Source organism: Schistocerca cancellata, chromosome 10 (assembly GCF_023864275.1).
Source record: "Schistocerca cancellata isolate TAMUIC-IGC-003103 chromosome 10, iqSchCanc2.1, whole genome shotgun sequence".
In the NCBI taxonomy this organism is placed as follows: Eukaryota; Metazoa; Arthropoda; class Insecta; order Orthoptera; family Acrididae; genus Schistocerca; species Schistocerca cancellata.
In genome coordinates, this window is record NC_064635.1 from 83,368,011 (window position 1) to 83,384,189 (window position 16,179).

A 16,179-nucleotide genomic window follows, 5' to 3' on the forward strand; every position below is an offset into this window, starting at 1 on the left:
ATAATTGTCACTCTTTAGTTGTTCGTAATTGTAATCCGTAAGTACCTAGCTGAAATGACAGACTTTAGATTTGTGTGATTTATCATGTAGCCGAATTTAACAGATTCCTTTTAATAATCATTTAGATGACCTAGCATTGTAATTATCTGGGGTCAATTGCCAATTTCTGCGTAATGCGGGCATCTTATCTAAGTGATTTTGCGTTTGCTTTTTACGTTCAAATGACTTTGCCAGATAGTGAATCACAGCATCATCTGCAAACTATCTAAGAGGGATGCTCAGATTATCTCCTAAATCTTTTATGTAGATGACAAACAGCGGAGGACCTATAACACTCGCTTGGGGAACGCCAGATATCACTTCTGTTTTACTCGATGACTTTCCGTCCGTTATTACGAACTGCGAGCGTTTTGAGAGGAAATCACGAATCCAGGCGCACAACTGACAGGATACTCCACAGGCACAAAATTTGACTAGAAGTCGCTTGTGAGGAACGGTGTCAAAAGCCTTCATGAAATCTAAAAATATGGGGTCAATTTGAGATCCCCTGTATTCGTGTGAATAAAGAACTAGTTACGTTACACAATGATGATATTTTCTGAATCCGTTCTCAGGTCATTGTCTTCGAGGTAGTTCACAATGTTGGAACACAATATATGTTCGAAAATCATACTGCAAATTGTCACCAGTGATACGGGTCTGTAATTCGGTGGATTAGTCTTATTCCCTTTCCCGAGTATTGGTGTGACTTGCGCAATTTTTCAGTCTTCGGGTACGGATCTTTCGTAGAGCCATCGGTTGTATGTCGTTGGTAGATATGGGTCTATTATGTCAGCATGGTCTAATTGGTGTATAGTCTGCAGTAGAAGACTTACCTTTATTAATTAATTTGAGATGCTTCGTTACATCGAGGATATTCACTCTTTAGTTAGTCGTGATAGCAGCTGTTGTTGATTCGAATTCTGGAATATTTACTTCTTTTTATATCGTAAAGGATTTCGGAATGCCGTATTTAGTAACCCCGTTTTAGTGGCACTGTCGGTAACATAACCATCGTTGTAGTGCGGTGAAGGCATTGACTGTGTCTTGTCGCTGGTGTACTGTAGATACGGCCGGAATCTCTTTGGATTTTGTTCCAGATATCGATACAGATTTTCGTTGTGCAAAATATTGAAAGCATCTGGCAATGGAGTCCGCGCTAAATTTGGAGGTTCAGTAAAACTTGGTCAGTCTTGGAGATTTAAATTTGCTATGCTTTTTTCATGCCTTTTGCAACAGAGTTCTGGTCTGTCTTTCGTACGATGGAGCATCAGTTCCGTCTCTTATTAATTTATTTGGAACAAATCTGTTGCTCTCCATACTATTTCTCTGAATTTTAGCGATACTTGGCCTACGCTTACGTAGTTACTTCGGAAGAACTGGAATGCGACAGATGAATTTTTAACCCGTTTTTTAGATACATATATTTTGCTTCTACTTTGGTGGACTTGGATATTACGGTGTTGAGTCTCGCTACGACGACGTCGTGGTAACTAATCCATGTATCTGTCATAATGGTCCCTATTTGGTCAGGATTATTTGTTAATAACAGGTCAAGTATGCAGAATGATATTTTCACTCTGCAGCGAAGAGTGCGCTGATATGAAACTTCCTAGCAGATTAAAACTGTGTGCCAGACCGAGACTCTAACGCGGGACCTTTGCCTTTCGCGGGCAAGTGCTCTACCAACTGAGCTACCCAAGCACGACTCACGACCCGTCCTCACAGCTTCAATTCTACCAGTGCCACGTCTCCTAACTTCCAAACTTCACAGAAGCTCTTCTGCGAACCATGCAGAACTAGCACTCCTGGAAGAAAGAATACTGCGTTAGCCACAGCCTTGGGGGATGTTTCCAGAATGATATTTTCGCTCTGCAGCTGAGTGTGCGCTGATATGAAACGTCCTGGCAGATTAAAGCTGTGTGCCGGACCGTGACTCGAACTCGAGACCTTTGCCTTTCGCGGGCAAGTGTTCTACCATCTGAGCTACCCAAGCACGACTCACGACCCGTCCTCACAGCTTCACAGAAGAGCTTCTGTGAAGTTTGGAAGGTAGGAGACGAGGTACAGGCAGAATTGAAGCTGTGAGGACGGGTCGTGAGTCGCGCCTGCGAAAGGCGAAGGTCCCGAGTTCGAGTCTCGGTCCGGCACATAGTTTTAAGCTGCCAGGAAGTTTAAGGTCAAGTATGTTTTCACACCCATTTCGACATCGAGTGGGCTCCTCAACTAACAGCTCAAAATAATTCTCGGAGAAAGCATTTAGCACGATATCGAACGATGTTTTACGCCTACGACCGGCTCTGAACACGTATTTTCGCCAACAGATCGAGGATAGTATGATGTCACCATCAACTAAAACTGTATGAGTAGGGTAACTATTTGAGGCGATACTCAAGTTTTCTTTCAGTCTTTTAGCAGCTGTATCATCCGAGTCAGGGGCCGGTAGCAATGGAACTTATCTAAATCAAGTGTTCAAGCCATTCTCCAGAATGTTTTGAAGGAGTGAAACGTGTGTGCGGAGTCTGTCCCCCACACCTTGATTTTAGAAGAAAGATAACGACGCGTGGACCGAGACTTGATCGAAATGCGAAACACGGACATTTCTCTTGTGGAAAAAAAAAAATACATGAGCGACGAGACCAGGTGTTCTCAATGTGGGTTGCACTCAAGTGAGGGTAGACTGTGTAGAACGCCTGAAGATCTGAAACCACCATCTGCTCTTTTCTCTCTCTCTCTCTCTCTCTCTTTTTTTTATCCAGCACCGATATTTTTTGGACCTACAGGGTGTAATGTCTCTTGCAGCGGTCTCTCCACGATATTTTCAGAAATTTTATAAATTATATAACTCAGTACATATCTCGAAATATCTGTTCTTATCTTACCGATTATCAATGCAAAGTAGTTTCAAGCCCAATTATTCCTTGGAGCGTTCATTTACTCCATGGAATAGCTTCTCTGCTATCTGTGTTTCCTCTTATGAAAAGAATGAAGGAATTCTTGCCGTTTAGTCGTGAAAGAAAGAGGATGTATATGTATGTATTGTTGAGCTAGTCGCCATCTTGATGAGATTCTGTATGAGAAGGAATTTAATACATGAACTGAACTGAACTAAAGTAAGTGTGTTCGTGTATTATTTAACTGATTATTATTGACAGTGTCTGCTTACTACGCTGTGTAGCACTGGATCAGTGGGGAACGTCTGATTTACACTGGACAAACCTGCCGTTTTGTATGCTCAAGATATCCAGTTACTTCAATTAAATAGGCTAACACGGTCTTACCAGCAGATCTCCGGCCTTCCCAATGTGATCACCGAAAGTTAATAATTATTACAAATGTTTCCAGGAGATCGACTGACAATTTTCGTCGCACCGAGACTTCGAAATTGCTTCACTGCCTTATGGAATTTAAGTTAAGCTCAATTTAATCAGGATAGAACAATATTGAATTGTGTGAATGTGATAAGCCTGCTTTGTGAATGAAAATTTCCTTAACATACGCATGTTTTTACTATCCTGATAAGTGAAGCTAAATCAGGCCGGTGTGAGAGACTTTTTTTAAATTTTTGATCCAACACAAAAAAATATTAAAAGAGTATATATTCTTCAGTGACTCTATAAGTCTTATGTAGCGCAAACGGATTTCGTTTAATTTATTTGGCGACTACAAACAGTAAGTCACACATTATTGTGGCAGGCCAAATAACTTTTACTGAATGCTGTACTACACTAGACAGTGACACAGATACTTGACCCCATTTTTCAACACGGTCATCAAGTCTGTGTAAACAACGTTCAGAATATTCTACGAATCTATCCTCGACGATACAAATCCGCTCCTTAGTCGCGGAGCTATTCTAGAACGTTCTCATCGTTGGAGAACGTCTTTCCTCCAACATGTTCTTTCACCATTGCGAAAAGACGGAAAAGGCCTGGTGCAAGACGCTGACTTCGCAATCTAGTGGAGGTTTGGTCAGGTTGTTGGCACTGTTTCACCACGGATGGGCGCGGCATTGCATTTGGTTCATATGCCGCCAGAATATTGGTCCATATGCCGCCAGAATATCACTGTGAATCAGTATGGACTTCAGGTGTATCGCCGCCAAGAATCGTACTGTTTCGCGTAGTTCAGCATTTCAATACGTTTCCAGAAGACGTCGTTTCACTCGCACACTGTGACGCATCTGTTATTCGTACCGCAGCACAACTGTCTCTGCAGGAAACCCGGAACTTAAACTCTCTTCTGAAAACGCGCCACTCTCGTTACGCAGTGGTCTTAGCGTGGGATGAGGTCCCTGCGTAATAGCACCATCTGTGATCGCTGAACATACGAGGGTGGTTTGAAAAGTTCTCTGAAAGGAATAGAAAAAAAAGTACTTACATTACAGAAAGCTTTTTTTTAATTTTTCAATGTAGTCTCCCCGTAGTCCGCAGCTCGTAGTCTAGTGGCTAGCGATGCTGCCTCTGGATCACGGGTTCCTGGGTTCGATTCACGGCCGGGTTGGGCATTTTCCTTGCCCAGGGACTTGGTGTTTGTGTTGGATTTGTATTGTCCTCATCATTTCATCATCTTCTTTGTGTGTCCGGCCACCTCTTAAATTAACCCTGCCACATCTGACCCTAATCATGCCGACCCTGCGAAAGTTTTGGACAGAGGCTCAAGGAAAAGAAAAAGAAGAAGAAGAATGTAGTCTCCTTGTAGTTTAATGCATTTGGTCCAACGATGTTCCAGTGCCTTGATCCCATCTCGAAAATGAGTTTCCTCCAAGCCTGCAAAGTAATTGTCAACTCCAGCTATCAATTCCTCATTTGAAGTTAATCTTCGCCACAAAGAAAAATTTTCGGTTCTGGGAAGAGATGGAAGTCTGATGGAGCCACATCAGGTGAGTAAGGTGGATGTGTCAAGAATTCATACCTTAGTTTGTGTAATTTTGCCATGGTGACGGAACATGTGTGCGGGCGCGAATTGTCTTTGTTGTGGATTGGTTAGACAGCCAATCCACTATGAGGAAGCCGAAAGGCACGCGTTTAAGCTCACGCAGGATGGCTTGAGGTCTGGAACAGGACAAGGAATTTATAGTAGCAAAGAACGTACGTAACTACTGGAATACTTTAATTCATAATTGGTGAACATCGCTCTTGACGGTACATGTTTTACAGCATCAATAGTAACTGGTAATGGCACCTTGCTAGGTCGTAGCAATGACGTAGCTGAAGGCTATGCTAACTATCGTCTCGGCAAATGAGAGCGTAATTTGTCAGTGAACCATCGCTAACAAAGTCGGCTGTACAACTGGGGCGAGTGCTAGGAAGTCTCTCTAGACCTGCCGTGTGGCGGCGCTCGGTCTGCAATCACTGATAGTGGCGACACGCGGGTCCGACGTATACTAACGGACCGCGGCCGATTTAAAGGCTACCACCTAGCAAGTGTGGTGTCTGGCGGTGACACCACAGTCTTGACGGAAGATGACTTTCCTCCTTGCTAAACCTGGGCTTTTTTGCCTATCTTTTGTTGCAATTTGTCCAGGAGGTTAGGAAAGTATTGTCCAGTAATCGTTTGTCCAGTCAGGAGCTCATCTACAAACAGAATCCCCTTCACATCCCAGAACACTGATGTCATGACCTTTCCCACCGAAGGAATTATGTTTTACTCTCTTTGGTGGCGGAGAATCAGCATGTTTCCACTGCTATTAATGTTGTTTTGTCTCTGGGGTATAGTAGTGCACCAAACTTCCATCTATGGTCACAAACCGGTGCAAAAAATCTTGTTAGTTTCTCCTAAGACGGGCAAATATTGTTCCGATCTGTCCATTCTCCAGCGTTTTTGTTCCAACATCAAGAGTCGCGGCACCTATCTTGTAGATAATTTTTTTCATTTCTAATTCTTCAGTTAATATGTGATATACTCTTTCAGATGACATCTAGTAAGCATGGGCAGTTCCATGTACTTTCAATCGGCGGTCCTCCATGACCATTTTGTGCAGTTTTGCAGTGATTTCTGGAGTAGGGACACATCTTAGCAGACCACTGCGTGGATCATCATCTAAGCTCTCCCGACCAAATTTTAATTCATTTGCTCACTTGGCAACAGTTGAATATGAAGGAGCAGAGCCCCCCAATATGTTCCGGAAATCGGCATGAAAATCCTTTGCTTTCAATACCTTTCTTTACTAAGTACTTAATCACTGCTCGAATCACGATTTTTTCCATCTTCGCAAATCACTACGCGGGAACAACACAGCCACGTCACCACCACAGCTCTCTTCCAAGAGCACTGACGTGGCACGTGTTCACGGGCAACAGTCCAATGAATATCACGTGGACAACTCGTGGCGCTAGCGCTGACCTCTCGCGATGATTCCGAGAACTTTTCAAACAACCCTCGCACTACTTTATATGTAGGGCACTCACAGCCGAAATATTCCGTGGTTTGAATAGACAAGACCGCTGCAACTATTAGAATTTTTTATAGGAGAACACGACGGGTTTCGCAAATTAAATTTGCATCTTCAGGTGCTTCAAGTCAAGCGATTAAAGGTTCTATTTAAACCGGATAAACCTAATCCCAACATTTGTGTCCACGTATCTAAGACTTCTGACTCACGAGTGTGCGAGCACCTATGTATTAGGGGTTAAGACCATCCGCAACTTCCATTGTAGATACGTTGGGAGGTTGGGGATGGCCATGGCCCCCAATACATTTTATCGTAGATGCTCTCACACTCATGAGTCAGAAGTTTTAAATACCCGGATAAAAATGTTGCGACTGGACTTGAAGTACCTGAAGATGCAAATTTAATTTGCGAAACCGATCGTGCTCTCCAATAATGAATTCTAACAGTAGCAGTGCTCTTGTTCATTCATATCATGAAATCGCCCTTTTCATTAGGTGTTGGTTTAACGAGATCAAAAGCAGTTCTCCTGGTGAAAACTACATTTTGGTACTCTGGTTTTTTGACTCCTTACATTATTCTCTCATGTTCTCCTATACACGGTTTAGCAAAAGTGTAGGGCACAAATTGCAGGACACATTCCTCACGCGTAGGCGAAGAAATTTTGTTGTATGAACATGGGTCTAGAAATTCTTTGTTTCCTTTTTCTCCAACTCATTAATTATGGGAAACACACACGAACAAAACATTAGAACCATGGTGAACTTGCACTCTTGGTGCCAGTATTGTTTTGTTGCACATGTCCCTACGATGTTGAGGCCGGCATTGTTGGTGTTTGGTAGTCTCTTTACTCGCCAGGATAGCCGAGAGCGCTAATTCGCTGGTAGGCGCGCTGACCCCGGATCGAATCCGCCCGGCGGATTAACGACGATGCCCAGTATGCAGGCCAGCCTGGGCGTGGTTTTTAGGCGGTTTTTCTTGTCCTCCTAGGTGAATACAGGGCTGGTCCCCACGTCCCGCCTCAGTTACACGACTCGCAGACATTTGACACAGATTCACAATACGAGGTGCATTCAAGTTCTAAGGCCTCCAATTTTTTTTCTCCTGACTGGAAAGAGATAGAAACATGCGCATTGTTTTACAATGAGGCCGCATTCATTGTCAATACGTCCCAGAGATGGCAGCACCGTACAGCAGATAGAATTTTACTGCCAGCGGCGAGAATGAGAACTGTTTTAAATACTTAAAATGGCGACGTCTTCCTTACTTGAACAGTGTGCAATCATTCGTTTTCTGAATTTGCGTGGTGTGAAACCAATTGAAATTCAGCGACAGTTGAAGGAGACATTTGGTGATGGAGTTATGGATGTGTCGAAAGTGCGTTCGTGGGTGCGACAGTTTAATGAAGGCAGAACATCGTGTGACAACAAACTGAAACAACCTCAGGCTCGCACACCGGTCTGACGACATGATCGAGAAAGTGGAGAGAATTGTTTTGGGGGATCACCGAATGACTGCTGAACAGATCGCCTCCAGAGTTGGCATTTCTGTGGGTTCTGTGCACACAATCCTGCATGACGACCTGAAAATGCGGAAAGTGTCATCCAGATGGGTGCCACGAATGCTGACAGACGACCACATGGCTGCCTGTGTGGCATGTTGCCAAGCAATGTTGACGCGCAACGACAGCATGAATGGGACCCTCTTTTCGTCGGTTGTGACAATGGATGAGACGTGGATGCCATTTTTCAATCCAGAAACTAAGCGCCAGTCATGTCAATGGAAGCACACAGATTCACCGCCACCAAAAAAATTTCGGGTAATCGCCAGTGCTGAAAAAATGATGGTGTCCATGTTCTGGGACAGCGAGGGCGTAATCCTTACCCATTGCGTTCCAAAGGGCACTACGGTAACAGGTGCATCCTACGAAAATGTTTTGAAGAACAAATTCCTTCCTGCACTGCAACAAAAACGTCTGGGAAGGGCTGCGCGTGTGCTGTTTCACCAAGACAACGCACCCGCACATCGAGCTAACGTTACGCAACAGTTTCTTCGTGATAACAACTTTGAAGTGATTCCACATGCTCCCTACTCACCTGACCTGGCTCCTAGTGACTTTTGGCTTTTTCCAACAATGAAAGACTCTCTCCGTGGCCGCACATTCACCAGCCGTGCTGATATTGCCTCAGCGATTTTCCAGTGGTCAAAACCGACTCCTTAAGAAGCCTTCGCCGCTGCCATGGAATCTTGGCGTTGGCGTTGTGAAAAATGTGTACGTCTGCAGGGCGATTACGTCGAGAAGTAACGCCAGTTTCATCGATTTCGGGTGAGTAGTTAATTAGAAAAAAAATCGGAGGCCTTAGAACTTGAATGCGCCTCGTATTTCACGATTTACGCTAGACGCAGACAGCTGGGTTACCCTAATTCCGTCCCAGAGGGTATGGGTTGGCCGCAGGAAGGGCATCCGGCCACCCCTTACACTTAACCGTGCCAAATCCGTACTTAACCCTGCCAACCCTGCGCACAATGCAGGATAAAGGCAGTAGCAAAAGAAAGAAGAAAGAAAGTTTGGTAGTCTCCCTTTCTTCCACCCAGGCTCAAACGACAAAGTTACCATAATTTCGTAGAGAATATTCTACCCTATCTGTTAGCAATCATGCCTTTAGCTATGCGACAAAACATGTACTTCAAGCACAAGGGAGCACCTCATCATTTTAGTGTGAATGTCCTTCGGCTCCTAAATAACAGATACAGTGACAGATAGGTAGGTAGAGATGGGCCAATTGACAGCTATCAACGCTCTCCTGACCTAAACGCACTGGACTTTTATTTTTGGGAGCACTTGGAAGCTCGCACGTATTGAACCCCGATACAAGACGTTTAGCATGTCCGTGCCTGTATTATGGGAGGCTGCTAAAAATATACGCAATACCCGAGGAATACATCAGCGCAACAGTGGGTTTATACATGTATCAATACCCACGGAGGGCATATTGAACATCTCCTGTGAGAAAGAGTTGCATGTGGTATGCTGGTGCGTTCTGTTTTTGTATGTGTTCCATGATTAAGGAGTTGGAGAAAACGAGTTGTGACGTGGAAACAAAGCGTTTCCAGAACTATGTTCATGTAACGTAATTTATTTGTCTATGTGTGAGGAATGTGTCCTGTAATTTGTGCCGCACACTGTTGTTACACCCTGTACATAGGCGCTGGTTTTTCTACACTCTGTACTGCTCTACCACCAGTATCTTTTCGTTTGCATCGAAATCCCATGTACAAAACAACTTCAGATTTCTGGTTACTTTACAAAAGAATTAACTTGTTTAGTATTTTACGGTAAGCACAGAGAGAGTAAAGCCTTAGGAATATTTTGAAAGTATGTTTAAAGCTTGTTGGATGTCGCTGGTTGTTCTCATTATCAAACACTGAACGAGTATAGTCTGGCTAATTTAAACTCCGTTTTAAGCACAAGCTAGCTTTTCACGCTTCTCTACGTTTACGACGTCCTATCTCCTAAAGTATGTGTCGTACAATGCTATAGTATAGCAGGTACTTTCAGTGGTATATGCGGACACCATCTACAAAATGTGTCGCGAATAGTTAGCAGTAAATAAGTAAGATTTCAGAACGTCGCGTCCGATGCAGCAGTCTTACAGCGTGATGAACAGAAAAATGTTCTAAGTTTAAAAAATTTTTTTCGTTCATTATCTTGTGGAGATTGTCGACGAGAATAAGTTACGTAAAGGTCTGAAATTTTGTTTAAAGTACTTTGCGGTTGTCTAAGTGCTCTCACTCTTAAATACTAGGCGAGTAAAGTCCGGGTATTTGCGCGCCTTGATTTCTACAGCCTCACAACACATACAGCTTCTGACGGTAATACTCGTCTTCCTGTCTTACATGTTTAACGTTGTACGATTATACGTCTTAATGAGTAGATTGCTATGGCATTTGAAATTTGTAAATTCTGTCAGCAACTACATGAATGTTGAAACTACAGTTTTCCTTGCCCGTGGAAGCAGTTAGTCAGGCAGCCATAGCCTGCGACGTTGTACTGCGAACCGGGTTAGCCGTTTACAGTAATATGACTGTCACAGTCTGAAGACGTCCCTCCTGTCTTTACTTCAGGAAAGTCATTATTTTCTTTTCTATTTTTTTGTGTTTCTGATTCTTCTCTTCAAGTATATAATCTTTTAAACAAGTCTCCGAATCCAGAATGAATGTTTCACTCTGCAGCGGGGTGTGTCCTGATATGAAACTGCCTGGCGGGTTAGAATTGTGTGTCGCACCGGTACTCGAGATACATCTACATCGACACTCTGCGAATCAGTTGAGTGTCTGGCGGAGGGTTCATCGAACTATCTTCACAATAACTCTCTGTTATTCCAATCTCGTACAGAGTGCGGAAGAAACGAACACCTATATATTTCCATGCGAGCTCTGATATCCATTTTAGTGTGATGATCGTTTTCCCTATGTAGGTCGGAGTCAAGAAGGTATTTCCGCATTCAGAGGAGAAAGTTGGTCATTGAAATTTCGTGAGAAGATGCTGTCGCAACGAGAAACGTCTTTGCTTTCATAGTGTCCACCCCATTTCTGTATCATGCTTGTGACACTCTCTCCCCTATTTCGTGACAACATAAATCGTGCTGCCCTTCTTTGAACTTTCTCCACCTCTTCCGTCAATCCTATCTGGTACGGATCCCACACCGCGCAGCAGTATTCTACAAGACGACGGACAAGCGTAGAGTAGGCACTCTCATTAGTAGATCTGTTGCATTTTCCAAGTGTTCTGCCAATAAATCGGAGTCCTTGGTTCCCTTTCCCACAACTTTTTCTATGTGTCCTTTTCAATTTAGGTTTTTCGTAATTGTAATTCCTAGGTATTTAGTTGAATTTACGGCATTTATAGTTGACTCATTTATCGTGTAACCGAAGTTTAACTGATTACTTTTAGCACTCATGTCGACGACCTCACACTTTCCTCTATTTAGGGCAAATTGCCAATCATCTCATCATACAGATATCTCTTCTAAACCGTTTTGCAAATTGTTTTGATATTCTGAAGAAAGTACTAGACGATAAACGACAGTATCATCTGCAAACAAAGTAAGATGTCTGTTCAGGTTGTCCCCTGAATTGTGTACATAGATAAGGAACAGCAGGGCGCATGTAACACCACCTTGGGGAACGCCAGAAATCACTTCTCTTTTACTCGATGACTTTCCGTTAGCTACTACGGACTGTGATCTTTCTGACAGGAAATCACGAATCCAGTTGCATAACTGAAACGTTATTCCATAAGCACGCAATTTTATTACAGACTGCTTGTGTGGTACAGTGTCAAAAACCTTCTGGAAATCTAGAAATACGGAATCAATTTGAAATCCATTGTCAGTAGCACTGAACAATTCATGTTAGTAAAGAGGTTGTTGTGTTTCACAATAACGGTGCTTTCTAAATCGGTGTTGACTGAGTGTCAATAGATCGTTCTTTTAGAGGTAATTCATAATGTTCGAGACCTTTCCCTTTCGCGAGCACTTTCAGAAGCGGCACTAGCAGAGGGCCTAGATTCGAGTCTCGGCCCAGGACACAGTTTTTTTAACTCTTCGAATGCTTGTATAAATTTCTCTCTTATTACATTTATATCGACTGCCGTCTTAGTTAATTCAGAGTGATGTTTATCCCACATAACCTCTTGTTTCGTTGTTTCGATACTCTTACTGTACTGAAATATTTCTGTTACCATGTTTTCAAGCTGTTTTCCACGATCTTTCGCAGACCTTTCCGAATACATTATGTATCATATTCTTGTTATTGTTTTTTTAATCTTTAGCGTTCTTGTTGATAGGTGGCTTGTTCCATTTTAATTTTCTTCTCTCTAGATTACTTCACCCGTGCAACAACGTTCACAGTTGATAAAGTACTTTACTTGTTAAGCAACTGACTCTTTTGTTTATGTCTGAGGAATATACATATTCCAAACTCCTGAACTTGCTTAAATGTATCTCGTATTCCTCCCTGTACAGTCTAATAATTTATATTACAGTCTAATAATTTATGTTTCTGAAATTTTGCCTTACGAGTTCTGTCTACTTATATGTCTATGTTTCCACGTTGTTCAATATTGTATTGGTTAGGCGCAGTTATATCGCGGAAAATTATTGTTGAAGGTGAAATCTACTAGGAACATACTGTGTGCAATATGCCGTGCTGCAGTTGGCTGTTGTAGTTTTGCAGAAAGTTTCCCCAACACATAATTCATGGTCACTGCTCCTTTTGAACAGCCAGCCACTATATTCTAAGTTTCATATTGTGATTTGTCACTTATAGTCTGTACTAGAGAGAGAAATTCGATGATACGTTATCCCTTGCAGTCCCAGAAAGATTTGTTACCATCATACGATACGAAGTTGTGAATTTTACGTTTCGTGCTTGTGTGTCGCTGTTAGAACCCTTATCGTATCCATAAAGAACTCTAGAAATTTGTTTCTTTCTTCCTTCCAAACACGATTGGGGTTTAAGTTTTTAGACTGGTACATACAGTTTCAACTCACTATCCGATCACATTTGTGCAAAACGTAAGATCAAATTAATAGACACGAGTTGAAGCCATATGAAACAAATGCAAAATAGATTCGCGTCTGTGGAGAGCAATGTCTCACGATATTGACTCTTATCCGCTTGCACCTAGGCTTTGCTGCTGGGTTCAAATGGTTCAAATGGCTCTGAGCACTATGGGACTTAACATCTGAGGTCATCAGTCCCCTAGAACTTAGAACTACCTAAACCTAACTAACCTAAGGACATCACACACATCCATGCCCGAGGCAGGATTCGAACCTGCGACCGAATCAGTCGCTCGGTTCCGGAGTGAAGTGCCTAGAACCGCTCGGCCACCGCGGCCGGCTTTTGCTGCTGGGAAAAACATCGATATCGATTCCTTTATAAATGTTCTGCAAGAACAAAAATTTTCAAAATGGACGCTACTAACGTTGCAGTACCTAAAATAAAATTTCATCAAATTACAAAATTAAAAATATAGAAGAAGTTGGTATATAGTCAAAATCCGCCATTTCGCAGATCTCTTTCTAAACGCACGCCGTTTCAAGGCTACTTTTCTTTTCTGTGATGTTATGTGCAAAAGGAAAAAAAATCGTTTCATATGCCTTTGTTCAGGTGTAGTTGTTAGTTTCATATTCCGTGGATTATTTACTCGATAACTGGTAATGATGAGGAACGAGACATTTTATATTCACGTTACAAATTAATTTATAAATATGGCTACAAGATGAACATTTATAATTTTTTACAATATAAGGACTTGAGCTAGTAATTCCCACCCACTTCATTTTACACGTCAGAGTAACAGAAATTCATCTAAGGAAAAAAAGGAGTTGTAAAAGGCAAACTTATTCACTTTGCTTTTAGATTACATTTTGCTGTCTGTCAGACACTTTCTATAACAGGTTAAGAGATCAAGAATTTTAGTTGCAATACTGTGCACATTTTTTCGTGCTAAAGACAACCTTAATGTTGAGCGTGAATGGCATTTTTCCTTATCGTGTTGTAATTATGTACAACATTGTTCCTTTTGAGCTGCAATGGATCATTTACAACAGTCTTCATGAGGGAATAAATATAACGCGAAGCAGTAATCAAAATGCCCAACTCGTTAAGCACACGTCTGCAAACTGATCGTGGGTGAGCACCATATATTATTCTTACAGTTCATTCTTGTGCAATGAAGACTTTCTTTGTTGAAGATAAGTTAGCCTAAAACATTACTCCATATGACGTTACTGAGTGAAATTATGTCAACTTACTGATATGTCTCTCCCCAAGATTTGCAATGATTCTAAGTGCACACGTGACTCAACCAAGTTGTTGTATGAGTTCCAAAATGTGGTTTCTCCAGTTTCACTTCACATCAGTATGGACACCAAAAAATTTTGAAGACTCCACTATATTTGGTATTTCCTCTACATGTGTTACACTTATCAATAGTTTAGCACCTCTAAACTGAATGTGTTGTGTCTTTTTAAAATTCAGACTGTTTTGGCGTAAAGTCCAGATCCGGCACCCGTGTCGGGTACGACAGCAAGAGAAGGCGGTGAAAAGAAATCAGCCAATCGCACGCTGACCGGACCTCCCCCCCCCCCCCCCCCCACGGACGACAAAGCCACAGCAGAGGCCTCTACGTGGAGAGGACATAAGCGCCGCGATCGACTGGTGACAGCCCAGTTCGAAAGTAGCTTCAAGATTAGCGAATTGGATAGCAGCGTCAGCTCTACTTCACTTCGTTCGTACTCCCTATTCAGCACGGACTTGGGATTGTATATACTGAAGAAGATTGATTATTTCGTATGTGGCCCTTTGCCTGCGACACATCTCTGCAACTGCAAACGTTAAGCACTGTAAGCCGATATTTCTTCCGGGTTGTATGGCCGTGGTGCATGGAACTCTTCAGTCCCTGACGTTTCGTCCAAAGCTACGTTGGACATCTTTTGAGGTGCTCCTGGTTGTGCTGAGTCGAAGAACGGCCTGAATACCGTGGAAACTGGGCGTGGTCTGGATTTCACGTGATAGCAGAGAGAAACCTTGTCAAGGATAAAATATAAATATCGATCATAGTACGTCAAAGATAAAAACTTCTCACTGATTCTGTAGTGTAATTGATGAGTTTAATAGCTTCTTCTTTTCTGTTAAAATTCTCCCCATGTTTATATATTTCTATAGCTTCTCTATATAGCCTTGGATAATAGTTCGACATAGTATATAAAGCTTCAGTTTCCGAAAACTTCACTACGTGATCACCCAACTGCAGAGCAAGTTCCGCCACGGCTGACTTGTCTGTTTTCTCTAGTCGGCAAAGACTTTTATGTTCCTTCAACTGTGTATTCACACTTCTCTTTGCAGACGCTACCACATGAACACGGAATCTTGTATACACCACTTGCAGACAGAGGGGGCGTTTATCCTTAACGGAACGAAGTGGTTGGCCTATTTTCTTAGTTGGTCTGAATATTGGGTAGAACGTTACGTTTCCTTAAAATCTTTCCGATTTGATCCGTTACTTTTTTGATGAATGGTAGAGAAACCGTGTTGTTCCGTAGGTGTGTCCTATCGTTGTCCTTAGCCGTCCTGTTATTCGGCCGCAAAACAATATTTATTTCCTTACTAGAGCACCCATTCCTCTCAAAAGCCTGCTTTAGATGTTTTAACTCGGCGTCCAGGTATTCATTGTATGATAAGTACTATAAATTTTTCTTATCGTAATAAAACTCATTAATACGACTGGTTTGATTCTTTCTCTAGCGATCCGAGTAAGCAGGCTTCCTAGACACTACACAGATCTCTTCTTTTGCTACCGCCTTTATCCCACATTGTGCGCAGGGTTGGTAGGGTTAAGTACGGATTTGGCGTGGTTAATTGTAAGGGGTGGCCGGATGCTCTTCCTGCCGCCAGCCCATACCCTCCGGGACGGAATGAGTGTACCCCAGCTGTCTGCGTCTAGTGTAAATCGTGAAATAGTGTGAATGTGTGGCAAATGTCTGCGAGTCGTGTAACTGAGGTGGGACGTGGGGACCAGCCCGGTATTCACCTAGTAGGATGTGGAAAACCGCCTAAAAACCACATCCAGGCTGGCTGGCACACCAGCTATCGTCGTTAATCCGCCGGACGGATTCGATCTACGGTCGGCGCACCTACCAGAGTGGAGGAGGCAGCGCGTTAGCGCGCTCGGCTAACCT